Genomic DNA, 18,172 nt, shown 5'->3' with positions numbered 1-18,172 from the left:
GTGTGTGTGGTTTTGGGTAAATCAAAACTCCGGGGGGGGGGGTAAAATAAAAAAAAAAATGTTTTGGTAGGTAAGTATGAGGATCGAACGCGAATCCTTGAGGCAAAGTTGAAAATTAAAGTGTGAAAAAAAAAAGAGTGCGACGTTAACGATTGCGCCACCTGGAGATGCTAACGGAAAGACGTTTGAATTTATTTAATCACTTGGATTTGGCAGGTGCACGTTTTAATGACCTGATGAGGTCAAGTTTGACTGCGGGATAGTATTTCATTTACTGCGGGAACGCTTTTTTTTTATTTTTATTTTCCCAAGATGTTGGGGAGGCGGGGACAGCTCCCCTTGTCCAAATTGAATAGCAATTGTTTGATATATGGAAAATATTTCCACATTGATCAAAGCTGATTACTTTCGGACATTTCCGCCGATAGACAGAAAATACCGCCAGAATTAGTGTCGCTTTTATTATAGGAAAAAGACTAATCCACATGCGGCGAGCCACAAATGTTGAATATTTATCTTCCCGAAGTCGAACAAATTAAATAGACAGGCGAGCTCCATTGTTAACTCTGAGATATTACGATTTACATGTGATATAAAAAGTTGTTAGGCGACCGACCACTTCTCTGAAAAAAAGCCTTTTGTAGACATACAGAAAAAGCGAACACACATACATACATTTTTGCTTTTATATTTATAGATAAAGCGAAACTATTCAAACGCCAACGCCTTGCCTTCTGGCCGGGTAGTATCTGTTCTGTAATTGGTCCTTAATCAATATAGTGGAAACTCTTCATACTGAGATAAGTACTATTTATTTGGATACTACCAAAGTGCCCCCTTTTTGGGGGAGTTGCCCCCCCCCCACACACACACACATTAAAAACGAACTTCTGTCTTATTGGCTTTTGTGGGAGGTTTAAAAGCCACACCATCTTTTTGTTTTTGATTGACTACACTAAATTTGAACGCTTTACACTTCTGGTCGTGTCATGGAGTAGGGGAAAGATGTCAGATTTTCTTTCATGCTCTTTTCTGCCTTTGTGTCACGGGTTTAAGCCTGCGCCTGCCTACTATCTTTTTTTTTTTACACTTCCAAACACCCAGGCAACGTTGGGCATCCAGATTAGTATGAAATAAACGACTTTTTCCTGTGAAAAGTTATGGACCGTTGACTTGGAATGAGTACTTTATACCAAATTGATGGTTGAATGTTAAATTTGGTCATTTTTGCATTAAGTATTAATTCCTGTTAGTCAATAGACATTCTTGTAAATGGCAGGGTACTTGCCTCACATGCAAGTCACTTGGGTTTTGAATCCTGAGTTTGGAGATGTTTTACTAATGAGCCCAAAGGAGGGCAAAACTCAGGCCTACAACTTCTGGTCTGCGTCTTTCATGGTTTGTGATCTGTGATGTTTTATTGCGGAAATAATTTTCTATGCGGATTCAGCTAGTCCCCTCCCCCTCCTTTGTGAGTTGCGACACGCCAGGTACATCTGTCTTGGGTTAGTTTTTTCCATGAGTTAGAATACAAACCGAACTGTTTGGGGGAGACCTTCAGATTTTCCTTGAACCACTTCTGCTGAACATAAAAAATGTGACTAGATGGTGTGTACGGAACAGGCTTGACGTTCTGCGTTGGAGTTCTGTCGGAGCTTGTGAACCACTTTCACTCATACCCTTGGCAAAGATATGAATCCATATATCCTCACTTCAGCTATAGATTAAATGGTAGTAGACTAGACTTTCAAGCCTTGGTTGTGCAGCAAGTCTATGAGAAGGAAAAACTCTTAACTAACACAAGACTTCCCATGCTTATCCCGGCATTGTTTCCAGTCATCCTGGACTTTTCATTGTCTCTTGAATCGAGCAAGGTTAATTCACGAGGGTTGCGGTTGGAAGTTGCTCAATACTTGCATCATTATAGACTCCCATGCAGGCATCCTTACAGAGGGTGTTTATTGTCTCTAGATAGAAAGGAAGTCTATGTGCGTGCGTGAGTAGATGTGTGAGTACACTTTTCAATAGAATTCAGTAGTTGAGCCAGCAACTGAAGATTAAAAGGTTCAACAATCATTTATTCCAGACATGCAAAGTCAGCAGTTTTTGTAGGAATCGCAGGATGCTTTCTTTTTTCTTTCTTTTTTTAAAATTTTTTTAATAGACTTCACAAATGCTACTGCAGTCTATAAATATGCCGAGTTTCTAAGTCCGTGACTATTGAAGTACCCACAATAAAATCTATTAAAATAATGACGTAAAAAATTTCTTTTTAGACTAATAATAATACACTTATTACACGGGACTATGACTTTTAACGAGCCACCAAAGAAAGTAACTAAATTTGTTGATCAATGGCAGACATTTATTTTTCTGTTAAAACTTTTGTAGCTCACTAGTCCTGCTTGATCAGGCTGTCGAAGATACTGGCTTCCTGACCCAAAGGTTCTGGATATGACCTAAAACTATATCCGATGGTGAGGCCCCCAGATATCTTGGAAACTACTCGTTTGCTGGAATTTTAAATGTTATTTTCGTTTTCAACGTCCCCAAAAACCTATAAATGTCTTAATTTTCCAAGTTTTTTTTTTTTCTAGAGCTTGGAAAGTCGACTGTCTGCCCCTTGCTGATCTTATATTCCAAACATTCCCAATAGGTGTCGCTAGCAGTTTATCATTCATAAACAAGATGGCGTGAAGTCATTCTTCGATAAAATGCCTCATAATATTTGATTTTCTTAAATAAAAAAACTACTTAATCGATTTACGTGATTTTTGGAATATGCCATTTTCATGCAGTGATAAGTACATACATTATAAAGATTTTTTACAGATTTTTCTTGTAAAAAAGTTTTGTTTGGCCCGTTTATAGACAAGCACCAAAATTTTTTATTGATTTAACAAAGAATTTAATGTGCTCCTAATTTAAAATAAGTGCCAATTGATATTGACTGTATTATTTTCAATTTTATTTGCTAGCAGATCAACCCAGTGTTGCCCGGTATTAAACGTAACATTAAATTCCTTAAAAAGAAGAAGAAAAAAAAACAGAAAAAAACTGAGATATGTGCATGCGAGTATTATGCTTTTTCTAAACAGTTCACTTCTTGTAATTAAAAAAAAAAATACCCAAACTAAGATCGGAACAAAGACAACAAGTCAAGTACTTACCATTAGGTCACATCACCACAATCTTTAAAAAGGGGTTTTCAAATTTACTTATTCTTAACATAAGGAAGCTGTCATGTAAACGATTCAAACAGTTAACAGATAAAAATCCGATGACCCTCCCCTAGTACCAATTTTTAAATTTTGACCCCTTAGCAGCCCTTTTTTACAGATGAAAACTGATTAAAAAAGATTTCCACATGTCTGAATACCCTATATACGAAATTTCAAGTCTGTATATCAAAAGTTCATGGAGTAATATAGGTTGAGAGTTGTCCTCATTCACACATTCTCACTTTTATATATATATATATATATATATATATATATATATATATATATATATATATATATATATAGATATATATAGATTAATTTTTTTAGATTTTTCTCCAATTTCATTATGGGATGTTGTCAACTTGTAATTTTTTCATTAAAGAGTAATCAACAAAGCAAATAAATGTCTTCATACATATGTGTGCGGGATGTTTATATGTGCTGGTTTTTTACGTGTTTTCTGTTTCTACTCCTAGCCATCGATCATCTCTTCTCTGTAATGAATAACACTTTCCATGCAGGAAAGACGCAAGTGAGGCGTTCAACGTTTTATTGGAAAGAAGGGATTTAGGAGAGAGACTAACGTTATCTTAATAATTATTTACTTCTTAAACCTTATTTTTTAACTTAACGAAATGAATGACGAAGACAACCAGATATCAAAGTAACATTCGTCTTAGATTGTTCTACATTATTGGCCCTGTCTTGTTTGCATGGCTTCCTGAGAGATACTGATTCGAAAACCTTAGTTTCCAATTTAAAAACGTAACATCATTCGACATCGTCCGACTTTGTTTTGTCTACCGTTTAATCTGATGACCCTGCCTTTACAGCTATCTTTCATTCAACCCTGGGAACGATTTTTTTTTAAAATTTTTTTTCAGGTGTGAGTTATCATTAATAATGGGATGATGCCAATATCTTTCCTGATTTCGATACAATTACCAAGTTCGATTCCAATTCTTTTATAAATCTCCAAATATTTATTATAAAGTTATTTCACACGATTACTGCAAAAACACGTTAAATGTGCAGCTATTTTTTTTTTTTTTTTTAACATAAAAATACACTTTTGAGGGATAATCTATCGATTTTACTTTTACTGATAGTTTAAAATCAGATTTTCATTATCTTTCATTACTATAAGCAGAAGATTTTGCTTAAAAAATCAAATAAAAAAAACAATTTAAAAAAATCGTTTTTGGCATCGGAAAATACGCACAAATTTTTCCGATACCCTCAAAAGTTCTGATTTTCCGATTAATCGTCCCAACACTAGTTATCATGCATTCAGTGTGACCCTTGTCAAAATGCACATCAAATAACTTAATCGCTGATGTAGGGTTCCTAATGTGTAGCAAACAGTCATGTAGTTACTACTGTGAGTAGGCAATTTTAAAATAGAATTTTGGAGATGAATGAAACTCCGAATTAAAACAAAATAAAAAATTTTGAATAACAATAAACATTTTAATTAGCAGATGGATTTGGGTAATAAAAAAAAAATTGTTGGTCAAGAATGAAGAATCTAATCTTTGGAATGAATTATATTAACATTTAAAAAAAAAAAAAAATTATAATAGTTTCATAAAGTGTAGCCCTCCTTCCTCTACCCTTGAATTTTTTAAAGTTCCCCCCCCCTTCATGTGCTTCTTTATTCCTAATCTGCAGGTATTTTTAAAAGAACATAAATTTTTTAAAATGAAAAAAAAAAAAAAAAAAATTGTTTAAAAAAAAAGAAAAATAGCATCTTATTTAAAAAAAGGAAAAAAAAATCTTTTTCTTTTTTTTAAAATTAGATTTTCTTTTTTAAATAAGAAAATATTATTTAAAGAAAATTTTAATAAAAAAATTAAAAAATAAACCTTATTTAAAAAAAAAAAAATCTTATTTCAGGAGCTATTTTGTTGCTTCGTTTCAAACGTCTTAAAAGAAAAATGACCGTGTTGAACTTTTCTTTTTATAACAGAATAGTGTCATATTTTTATTTATTTATTTTTTTTTTTTTACTTAAGGTTATCTAAAAAGAAAAAAAAAATTTTTCTATTGCAAATTAATTTGTAACGTCTGGAGTCCCCCTTCTCTCTCTGTTCGACTTGTACTGCATCCCATTGCATAATCTTTTCAGCTTGTAATCTGTTCAGTATTTCACAAAGACAATGTTATATGTATTTTGTGCTTGTCCCCCCCCCCAAAAAAAAAAAAAAAAAATTATGTACGTACTCGTGATGGAAAGAAAATGTTCTACACCAAAAATAAGAATTAATGAACTGTTTTTTTTTTTTTTAATTTTTATTTTTTATAAATAAAATAGATTTTATACGATTAATGTGAATTTGTAGATATTGCGATAATGTACAAGGCTGATTCTCTAAACTTTATTTCTAAAGAACTATTTTAAGAATGAGTTAATTGGTGATGAATTTCAAAATTGCGTTGCGAGATCTTCGTTCATCACTTAGCCATAAAAATTTGATTTTCTATTCATTATAAATAAAACCGTGTCTGTGTGAAAATATTTAACCGACAAACTCTTAAACTAATGGTACCATAATACTGAAATTAACAGGAGACAGTAATCATACACCAAGGATGATTTATAACGAGTAAAATCTTTATTTGGATGGATGAATAATGCGTACAGGCATATATAACCAAGTTGAAATGTAAATTGTTCATTTTAACTTGCCAACATATTTCTGTTACTTTTGCGCATGCAAAAATTCATTCAGTTTCAAGTAGTTTAATTTTAACTCTTTTTTTTTTTTTTTTTTTCTATCTGTGGATACGGCTGAAGTGCTAAATGTTTTGGTGTTGGTTCTAGCTGATGGCACCCAGGTCATTTTTTTTTTTTTTTTTTTTTTTTTTTAAATGAGTAAAAAAGAATTGGCTGTGTAATAATGAAAACAATCTGCATGAAATAAAATATATTTAAGAGTATTTTACCACTGGGTGCCACTCACTAGTTTTAAAATAAAGTCACTTGATCAATTTTTATGATCTTTGGCACACGCGATTTTCTTTCCGTCACAGGTGTATGCGTCACAAAGACGTCTTTATTTTTGTATTTTCTCAAAAGGCGGGGGGGGGGGATAGACAAGCACTATTTTGAATTTTTTTATTTCAAGGTCTTCTGTTTTTTTTTTTTTTTTTTTTTTTTTCCCCCCTCTGGCTTGCAATCACCCTCCGATTAATTTTGTAATTTAAAAAAAAAAAAAGAAGGGGGGAGGGGCATTTTAAAATTTTCTTTTCTTCTGTGTTTCTTATTCTGATGATGAAACCAATACCAAACAAATAAGCTTTTCTTCACTTGTTTCGTCTTTTTCTTCTCTCTTAGCAGCAGGATTGTCACTGGGGTGAAGTTGCTCATCAGGCCTAAGGTATATTTACTAGTTGATTCAGATATTAAAAAAAAATAATTAAAATAACATTTATTTTTGCTTGTCTTATTGAACCCAGTTTTTATTTCAATAGTTCTGTTCATTCGCCCAGATCTCTAGAACCATTTAGTTCTTTGTTTCTTTTAATAGTAACCACAGCTGACTTTTATTTATTTATTTATTATTTTGGCTTGTATTTTGTATATTTGCAACATTTTCATGCGTAGATAACTGCTTGGTTTCATGAAACATAAATTTATTCGTATTATTTAGATTAATTGGACAATTGTTTTCACCTTGAATGTTATTTGCACAACGTTTCGGTCGCTGTAACATCCGACCTTCTTCATATGTTGAACTCTTTTTTTTTTTTTTTGTGAGGAAAAAAAAAGGGAGGGTAGCTCTGCACTCCAAGGTTTCGAATTTTGGGATCTGCTGAAACCAGCAACCTCTTAGTTTTGTAAATAATGTTTCTAAGAACTGGTTGATGGATTTAATTAAAAATTTCATCCTAATAAATTAAAAAGTTATACCCTTAGGATTCCCTGACAATTAAATTATCTTTATAATTTGTGTAAACTTCTAACTAGATCCAAAAATTTAAAACCTTAGAGTGGGGAGCTACCCAACCCTTTTTTTTGCCTGACATAAAATGGCAACTTTAACATCTGATGAGGGTCAGAGGTTACATCGACTGAAACATTGTGCAGATAACACTGAAGATGAGAACAGTTGTTCGATTAATCTAAATGATACAAATATTCATACCTCATCTAAAAAATTCAAAACTGTAATAAATTCATAAATTTAAAATGTGCGCCCTTCCTTACAGCATCTCGAATTATTAAAAAAAAAACACTTGTCATAGAATTTGTTGTTGCTCGATTGGTTTGAGATATTTCATCTTTTCAGCAATGTCCTTTCTCTTTAGTTTTAACTTGCATTACATTTTTTAGAACTTTTTTTTTTTTTTTATGGAAATTGCTCTGGCCAAGAGATGAAGCCACTTGACGAAAAGAGCTAATATATATATATATATATATATATATATATATATATATATAGCAAGTTCTCGTCTGAGCTCCAATCTGCCCCCCCACATCAAACTTTCACGAAACGCTCGTCTAGCTGAAAACACTATCAATTATTTTCCCCATACTTTATCTGTGCCTAAACCCAAATGTAGATTCCATAAACAAAGCTTCTTTCTTAGAACCGCACACCTGTGGAACTCTCTTCCATTTGCTTGCTGTCCGGCTGACTATAATCTGGTCGTCTTCAAATCCAATGTAAACAAGTTCTTAATGAGCCGTTCTCCTTAAGTAATCCAATTTACCAAATTTCCACTAACAATTACTTCGACATTGTCCCATTGACCACTGTACACTTATTAACCCTTATCCTCGAGTGGCGTCTGGGTCTTGATAAGTGGTGACTTCTTTGTCAAAAAAATAAAAATAAATATATATATTACTTTACGATCAAAAACTAACTAAGCCACGATGTGTTTGATATGTACAAACATGGCCGATAGAATACAACGACCAGAAGATAAAAGAAACAAAACTTAGGCGTCTACTGAAAGGAAACCCTTTTTTTTTTTTTTTTTTTACATAGGCATCACCACATTATCAAGGCCCAGAGGCCACTCAAGGATAAGGGTTAAAGAGTGTACAGTAGAAATTGGACAATATAGTAATCATTAGTAATGAAAATTTGGTAAATTTGATAACTTATATGGAACGGCTCATCAAGAACTTATTTACTTTAGACTTGAACACAACCATATTGTAGTCAGCCGGAAAGCAGGAAAACGGAAGACAATTCCACAGGCGTGTAGTTCTAAGAAAGAAGCTTTGTTCATGGAATCTACATTTAGGTTTAGGCACAGATAAAGAGTGGGGGAAATTGTTGATAGTGTTTACAGCTAGACAAGTGTTTCTTGTGAAAGTTTGGCGAGGGGGGACCATAGATTGAAGCTCAGTCGAACACTTTCCATGAAAATAACGATACATCAGAGACAAACTCGCAACATCTCTTCTGTGAGATAGAGGTTGCAAGGAGGAGAAAAGGACATCTCCTACGAGGCTACGAAGTCTATTTTGAACTCTATCAAGGCAGAACAAGTCCTTTCTAGCAGCTCCTGCCCAGATGTGGCAACAGTATTCCATCCTTGGACGTACCTGGCTCTTATATAGATAGAGAATAGCATCAGCAGTGAGATATCTACCGGATCGATAGAAAGATCCCACCATTTTTCCAGCGGCCTTGGCAACAGATTTGATGTACGTGTTCCATTTAAGATCAGGAGTAATGGTCAAGCCCAGAAGCTTGTCAAAACTTGAGGCCTCCTGAAGACGAGAGCCATTCATTTCAATTGATGACAAATGTGGATTAGAATGTTGATGATGTAAAGAGAGAAGCTTGGTTTTAGATGCATTAAAAGTAACCAGCCACTCCTTTCCCCATTGTACTACGTGCTCAAGATCAGAGGAGAGAGAATTGGAGAGAACTTGGTCGTTTACTGTCTTAGATGTGATACCATAAATGGTAGTGTTGTCAGCATAAATGTCTACAAATGATGTAAGGATGTGATTTGGAAGATCATTAATGTAGATCAGGAAAAGAGTTGGGCCCAGGATGGATCCCTGAGGGACACCGGCATTAATACTGTGAGCTTCTGATTTTTGCCCCTCAACTACTACTCTTATGAACCTATCAGAAAGAAATGATTTAATAATAGAGAAGACTTTTCCAGCTATACCATAGCTAGCGATCTTATGAAGTAAACCTTTATGCCATACCCTATCAAAGGCTTTAGATATGTCAAGAGCAATTGCCCTAGAAAGATTGCCACCGTCGAGAGATTTGCTAATCCTATGCGATATAACTGTAAGCACATCTGCTGTAGATCTAGCAGAACGGAAACCATATTGAGTGTCACTAAGAAGGTTATTTTTGTTGAGATGGTTGATTACTTCTGTAGTTAACACAGATTCTAGCAACTTACTCATGACGCACAGGAGACTTATTGGCCTGTACTGAGAGGGGGATGAGCGATCACCTGAATTCTTAAATACAGGGCATACTGATGAGATTTTCCAGGGAGATGGGAAACTATTCTCCTTAAGACAACGTTTAAACAGTTTTGTAAGTATGGGCGCTAGGTCAGGTTGAAGTTTTTTGAGTACTATAATTGGAATACCGTCAGGGCCAGTTGCTTTACTGGAATCAAGGTTTTTGATTAGCTTGGCAACATCACGTACAGATATACGTATATCACATAGCGTGTTTTCTGATACAGGAGGAAATATTGGGGGTTGGCGGTCTTGGTCGCAAAGGGTAGAATTAGCTGCAAAGTTCTTGACAAAGAGTTTGGCTTTGTCTGATGCTGACGAGATTACCTCAGGTCCATTGATAATAGTTGGGATGGAGCACACGCTTCTGTTCAGGATTCTGTTTGCTATTTGCCAAAACTGGTGGGAACCAAGCCGCTGCTCAGCTACTTTGGACAACAGATTGAGCATACAACTCTCTTGCGTTCCTTATTACTTTCTTACAATGGTTGCTGGCAGTCCTGAAAACGGCTTTAGTTTCCATACATCTATTACGTTTGAAGCAGTGGAAAAAGTGATTTCTGTGCGCAATGGCAGCAGCACATTCTGGAGAGAACCATGGCTGGCTGTTAGGTTTTTGCTGAAACTTTTTAGAGGGTATGAAATGGTCAATACCTACAATTAACCATTCAGTCAGGTCTAATACTATAGAGGACACATCCTTTTTAAACATGGAATGCAGAGGTAGATCAGATATAAATGTACGGAAGCTATCCCAGTCAGCCTTAGTGTATCGATATACTGTACGATGAAGAGGTACGTCTGGGGACTTATTACATTTCATTTTTATCTTAATTGATACAACAGAGTGGTCGGAAGATCCAAGAGGCGACAGAACAGAAACTGAACATAGTTCAGGGCAAGTTGTGAGAAAAAGGTCTAGTAGGCTCGCATACTGGCCGTTATTATCGGGCACACGGGTAGGTTCCTGAACAATCTGAGTGAGGTCATAGGCAATGGAGAAATCATGACAGAACCTCCCCTCATCATCGGTCTTGTTTGAGTGGGTCAACCATTCGACGTTATGAACATTGAAGTCTCCACATACGTGAATGTTAGCTGAAGGATAAGCAGATAGGACTTGGTCAATTTTCTCAGATATGCTTTGAAAGATAGTAACTCCGCTGTTGTGGGGGCGATAGAGAGTAAATATAAATGCAGTAGTGTGAGCTAAAGCAACCCGGAAGCACATATAGGGTAAGTTAGGATCTTCCCTGGAGATGTCCCTCCCACATGGAAAGCTATCTTTAATATAGGCACATATTCCATGCCCTAGGTTCACTTTGTATTCTCCTAGAGTTACAACCACTTTAGGTGTGTATCGAAAGTGTTGTTTTTTTTTTTTAAATCACTTCAGGCAAGGCATGAAGCCAACTGATGCAAGGACGTAAAAATTAAAAATGTATATGACTTAAAGATCAAAAACCAGCCAACGATGAATGTTTGATACATAGATTATGATCCAGAAAACAGCAGTTCTTTCCCCTTTGTCAGAATCATCGCTCATGGAATGTGAGAATTAAAGGACAAAATAAAGAGAAGTGAGGATTTTCAGTCTGTTGAAAGTAAACCCAAAGTTCACATTTTACTCTCCTGGATTTATAACTACCCTAGGATGATACTAGAAGCGGTCCTGGTTATAACCACCATTAGTAGGCTGATAGCAGAGATGATCATTATTTTGCGATCCCATCATCTTTTCTTGTTCACGGCTGTTCATGTGTACGCATGCTACACACATTGGAAAGCAGGAGGTCACCCATCTTGTACGAGCCAGGTTTCGAGTTGCTTAACTTATGATGATCTGACAAGAACAGGTGTGTCAACATGGTTGTGATCATGGTGGCCATAGTAAGCATTTAGCAGAGATACTACCTCCTTTACAACTGAATTTTTACCAAGTACTATATTCACTATGCCATAGGCTGCATGTTTGACACGATACACCTTAAGGAAGTCTACGATTACATTAATCGAAACGTGAACATAACATTCATCACGAGAACAATATATTGAGTTCAAATAATCAAATAATCAATATTCATCTGAAAAATTCAGAAACATTAAAAACTGAATTTAATAGCTGGTGGTGAGCTATTGAATCGGTTTGAAACTAAATTGAGATCTAGAAGACAGGGAGTTGATCTATAAGCAGGCTGGGATACTTATTATGTTTAGATGTGCAAGTTAGCCGACGAGTGGACATTCTCGTATATAAATTCTAAGTGATTCAAACAATAGTTTTCTGCTAACTAGATGCCAGTTGGATCCGTCGTGCCATTAAATGTCGGTTTTTATTGTACTGTGATATCTAACTTTGCTCTTGTGAACATGAAAATAAATATAGAGAATGGAATTGAACCCTGAGTTATGTCGTGTTGGATATATTGTACTTAGTGCCTACTTCAAATCATCTACTCTGTTACCCAACTGACCGGGTCCTATATTTAAAGAGGGGAGATCCAGCATTACATTTTAGATTCAGAGAATATGTCATTCTGGTTGCTTGAAACTTGTATGTTTTGGGTAACTGGATTATGTTTTAATGAACACATTTAATAATATACATGTACGTTTGTAAAAAGTATATACTTATACGAGGGGCGTGCAATAAGTAATGCCCCTGACTCACTTCCCATAGCAGTAGAGCAACGAAACTTGGTACCGTTATTAGTCTTTCTCTACATAAGAACCACCCAGAGTTATGCATTTCTCCCATCGTTTGATGCAGCTCTGGTGACCGTTTTTGTAGAACACTCCGGGTTGGTCCTCCAACCATGATGTTACTTCAGAAATCAAAGCTGCATCATCTGGGAAACGCTTTCCTTTCAAAAACAACTTCATGGCTGGGAAGAGGTGAAAGTCAGAGGGTGCAAGGTCAGGAGGATAAGGGAGGATTTCCTAACCACACGCCCGTGCTTCTGATCTGGCGGCATGCGAGTTGTGGACCAGTGTGTTGTCCTGCAGGAGGAGGGTACCTTTGCTGATCTTGCCCCGCCTCTTGATTTTGATAGCTTCCCTTAATATCCTCAAAAGTGAAGCATAATAGGCTCCTGTAATTGTGGTACCTTTTGCCAGGAAATCTGTCATCACTACTTCATTCTGATCCCAGAAGACTGTGAGTATGACCTTGCCAGCGGAGGGCTGCACCCTTGCTTTCTTTGGAGGTGGTGAGTCCAAGTGCTTCCACTGCATTGACTGGGCTTTGGTCTCTGGATTATAGAGATGGACCCAGGTTTCATCCTGTGTAATCATTTTGAAACACTTTGACTCATCTTCTTGGCACATCTCCAAATTCATCCTCGAGCACTCGACACGTTCTCGTTTCTGGAATGGTGTGAGCAACCTGGGAATCCATTTGGCAGACACCTTATGCATATGCAAAATGGTCATGAATAATAGTTTCCACAGACGCTGTACTAATCTTGATATCTTGGGCTATTTGTCGAATAGTAATGCGCCGATCTTCCAAAATGGCAGCCTCAACTTGACCGACAGATGCCTCATCAATGGCAGAAGGGGGGCGACCAGTTCTGGGAACTGTTTCCACAGACTTCCGGCCATGTTTGAATTCATGATGCCAGCATTATACAAGGTCATATGATGGGGCATTATCACCATAAGTATTTTTCATTTCATCAAAAGTCTCCTGTGGTGTGCGTCCTTTCAAATACAAAAACCGGATCACTGCTCAACATTCATCAGACTCTATTTCACACCTGACTCAGTTCAAACACCTATAAAACAGAAACCACAATTAGTTCAGAGCTGTAATTTGCCACATAACTCATAGAGATATAAATCATTGCACATGCAAAATTTCAGCTAGATCAGACAACTGGAAGTGGGTCAGGGGCATTACTTATTGCATGCTCCTCGTAATGTATATTATTCAATAAAGTTTTTCTAAACTGTTACAATAAAATAAGCTCAATAAAAATGGATTTACATTTATAGAGCATATACATCTATATTAAACATTCCAAAGCAGCAGATGTATTTTATTTCAGTCATAACACGTGTAAGGATTCAGCACAGAGTGAAAATCTGATCTGTGCAGCCACGGCCTAGACAGAATCTGCATTGGTTGGGCCTGGTTCTGGTGCCACATTTTCTCTGAAACCGCTACAGTAATATAGTAGCAAAGATTTTGGTGGCAATATTGATGAGGCTTATTCCGCAGTAGTTATTACAGCAGTGTTTGCCTCCCTTTTGAAAGGGAGCTGAACCGCATCACTCCAGTCTTGAGGAAGGCTCTCTGTTTCCCACATGCGGGAGATGATCTGATGAAGAACAGGGCCCATTGAGCCTAGTGCACTTCTAAAAATTTCAACAGGGATGCTGTCCTCTCTGGCTGTTTTGTTGTTTTTTTAGCTTTTGATGATGCCTTTGCATCCGAGCCTGGTCCAGAAATGAAATTGGACTTGGTACAAAAATTTGAATATATCAAGCCCTTGTCTGCGCTATTCTCCTATATGAATGCGAAACCTTGGCAGTACGAGTTTGTAAGATGTGCAGACTGGAAGTTTTTGACTACCAATGTCTGTTACATCCTTCGGGTTTGCTGGCACCAATTCGTCCCAAATGCCACCATCTGTTCGCGCTGCTGGATACCATCCCTCAAATAGACCCTTCTTTCGAGATGTCTCTGATGGTTTGATCATACTCTGTGCCAGCAATCAGATGACGTCATCCATGCCCCACTCCAAGGTTGGAAGAAACGACATGGTGGTCAGTTGAAAACCTGGCTTAGCATAGTGAAGCAAGATGTGTTCTCGCCTCTACGGAGTGCGCCGCTGGAACCGCAAATGGCTGGGCCTGATATCAATCACTGTTTTCAAAACGCTTGGGCGGTGTCTACACGAGACGCAGGGAATTCAGTCAGTGACCACCACCACCAACAACAACAACACAACAACAACACTAGCAATAAATAAATATGAATGTGAAATAAATTTATCTGTGCCTTTAACAAATACTGATTCAACAGATCAAGTGTACTTTAGGTTCCTTATGAAAATTAGATTTTCATTTTCATTCATGACGGAAGAGTCCCCCCCCCCTCCTCATTATTTCAGCATGGCCAACATTTTTGTCGTTTAATTTTGATTTTTTTCACGTTACAAACTTTTGGGTTTTAATTATGTCTTGCTGATGATCTACATTTTAATTAGCACTTCGTTTCCTTTTATTTTTCTTCTGTTTCTTGGTTGTCTCTCTACAGATAATATGCATCTGTCCCCCCCCCCTCCAATTCAATAATTCAATTTATAAATACCCTCCCGTTCTTTGATTTTCCCTACCCCCTCAATTTTTGAAGGCTCAAATTAAAGGTTTTGCAATATTTCCAAAGATGCATCACATGAGCAAAGTAATTCAACTCGAGCAAAGTACCTCATCAATTGCTGTAGGAAAGGTAAAGATTCCAGAAATTTTGCTCGGGTTGCAAGAACTTTTGACGATCAGATTGGATCAATTAGGCCTAAAACAGTGGATCTTGGGTCACAGTAAAGGTGTAACAGACGTGCATATGACAGCTGTATGCAAATGATCGAGATGTGTGCGAGATGATGTCACGGCAAGGCAAAAGGAAAAAGATTCTAAAAAGAATGTGCACAGACTGATGATCACGTAAGGTAGCATCATGCAAAAAAGGTGAAAATAAATATTGTTCCAATGGGGTCGGGGGGGGGGTTGAATTAACTTATAACTTGTCTTCTGTTCCTTGGTGTTAACACTTGTGTAAACGTCTACAACGTTACAAAGGCAAATCTGGTGAGTGGCACTTGTATCGGATTAACTTGTGATCTCAAAAAAAAAAAAAAAAAAAAAAACAATGAAAATATTGCAAAACTTTTGAGCGTATTTGGTTGTAAGAAAATAATGCCTTATCTTTATTTACAGAAGTAATTTTTCTGTTTCCTCCATTTAAAAAATTTTTTTTTTTAATTTATAAACATGTAACGTTAATTATCTTGATTTTTCAGACTTTGAATCAAGTGACTGGAATGTTAATGTTTCAAAACAATGTCCCATGTTATTGTTATTATTATTATTATTATTATTATTATTATTATTATTATTACTATTATTATTATTATTATTATTATTACTATTATTATTATTATTATTATTATTATTATTACTATTATTATTATTATTATTATTATTATTACTATTATTATTATTATTATTATTACTATTATTATTATTATTATTATTACTATTATTATTATTATTATTACTATTATTATTATTATTATTACTATTATTATTACTATTATTATTACTATTATTATTATTATTACTATTATTATTACTATTATTATTATTATTATTATTATTACTATTATTATTATTATTACTATTATTATTATTATTACTATTATTATTATTATTATTACTATTATTATTATTATTATTATTATTACTATTATTATTATTATTACTATTATTATTATTATTATTATTACTATTATTATTATTATTATTATTACTATTATTATTACTAATGTTATTATTATTATTACTATTATTATTATTATTACTATTATTATTACTATTATTATTATTATTATTATTATTATTATTATGTGTTGTGTTTTTATTACGTTTAGCTATTGTTATTACATGTAGTCATTGTAAAAAGAATACAAATTAGTAAGCATCACAAACCAACCTAGAGTTTCGAGAGCGAAAACAGGTAAATATACTTCAAATCCAACTTGCAATCTCTTGTCCCAAATGATGAAAGATGATGTTCAGTTTTGATGATTGGAGGGGAGGATAAAAAACACAAACCGCTCCTGACGATGATCGGGTGCATTGAAAGCGCTTGAGAAGAATATGGCTGAACAACAACTTATGCGCGCCATTTTATACAACATGCCAACTGAAGAAAAAAAAGACGGCTCGGCGAATGGAAAAGATATCCAGAAAAATCGGAAAAAAGAATAACTCAGTCGTGTTTAATCAGACGTGCTTGTGTGTGTGTGTGTGTGTGTGTGGAAAAAATAAAAGGAGTAATCTAGCGTAGTTGATGGAAACCTGAAGACTCACCCTTTCATTTGCTATTCTGAGAATGCTGCCAGCCCTTTCCCAGGAATACTCTTAACTCATTAAAAAAAAATAAAAAAATAAAAAAAAATAATAATAAAATTAAATTAAAAAAGAATACAAAAGCCTAATGTGAATGCAAATCTTGGTATAGAACTTTGTTTTAAATTGCATCCACACAAAACAAATACTTTTATATATGCATTATTTCAAGTCCAGTGTCAACTATTTGTCACAAATCGTTCTCATAAGTAATCAAGTTTTTATTCATTGCATTCATCATTTTACAATACGCTCATAATATTCTTCATCATTTAACTGAAAATAAACTCCTTTCATTAACCCATTGCCTTAAGTGATTTTTTTTAGTCCTGGTAAGAGGTAACTCATTACCAAATTAAAAAAAAAAAAAAAAAAAAAAAAGCTGAAGAGAACAAGTACCTAACGTAAATGTAGATCTTGATATAGGACTTTGTTTACAATTGCATCCACATAGAGAGGAGGTTATTTTGGTGGAGTAGGTTGTGCTGGTACGGTCATCTTCAGTACATAAATCATAGTGTGTGGTATAAGAAAATAAAATCAAGAGCATCGTCATCCCTGGTTCCTATCCTTGACACCGCCCATAGAAAATAGATGGACGGATTGCATCAATAAGGATTTGAAGAGTACTGGCCTCAAATCCGAACAAATAATTGATCGAGAGTGATGGCGAATGAATATCGGACCTGATTGGCATTGCAGAACTTCCAACTTTCGGAGACAGGAAAGAAAGTACTAAAATAGAAACACAGATAGACAGCACGCAGATCTTGGTATAGGGCTTTGTTTTAAATTGCATGCACGCAGCATGTTTTTAGTCGCATGCAAGCGACTCCATAAGTCACTTCGTCGGTCGGTCGGTCTGTCAGTCGGTCTGTCCGTAACACTTTTGTGCTTGGCCTTTTTGGTTAAGATCAAAGGTCTGTTGTTAATAGATTGATTTTTTTAGCTTTTTAAGCTTTTCTTGGCCTTTTGGCCAAGAACATGCTGTACTTATGTTTGTAACTTTGTGATATAAAGTGGGGGATCACTTTTCTGTATTAATTTAATGTAAAATGATCATCCACTTTACAATCAGTCAGTCTCAAAGCCATTCAAGTCATTCTCCAGACCATTCAAGTTTTTTTGTTTTTTTTAAGGATTCTAGTTATTTTTTAAGCATTCAAGTCATTCTTAAGGTCATTCAGTTCATCCTTAAGTTCATTAAAGTCATTCTAAGTCATTTACTTTTTATTTATTTAAGTCATTTCAACCCATGTTTCGGTCATTTTAGTTTAGCTTCAAGAATTTCATGTCAATCCTACATTCACACATTCATTCATTACACGGCAGCACGCGACTAATGGCTATAGGC

The 18,172-nt window shown here is 35.3% G+C and overlaps 1 long non-coding RNA gene across 2 annotated transcripts in view; it reads left to right on the top strand.

Moving 5' to 3' along the window:
• The window catches only part of LOC145297724 (uncharacterized), a 229,286-nt gene that overhangs the window by 83,452 nt on the left and 127,662 nt on the right, over positions 1 to 18,172 (top strand). Inside the window, exon 3 of one of the 2 annotated variants that reach the window (XR_013870316.1) lies at positions 6,562 to 6,604. This is a non-coding gene — a long non-coding RNA (uncharacterized LOC145297724). Of the gene's footprint in view, positions 1 to 6,561; positions 6,736 to 18,172 lie in introns of those variants that run through there. The other variant, XR_013870315.1, reaches the window with a different exon arrangement.

This window comes from Euprymna scolopes, chromosome 18 (genome assembly GCF_053919585.1).
Source record: "Euprymna scolopes isolate OS-2025 chromosome 18, ASM5391958v1, whole genome shotgun sequence".
Lineage (NCBI taxonomy): Eukaryota > Metazoa > Mollusca > Cephalopoda > Sepiida > Sepiolidae > Euprymna > Euprymna scolopes.
Note: the sequence above shows the minus strand (reverse complement) of the source record. Positions and strands in the feature narration are given on the sequence as shown.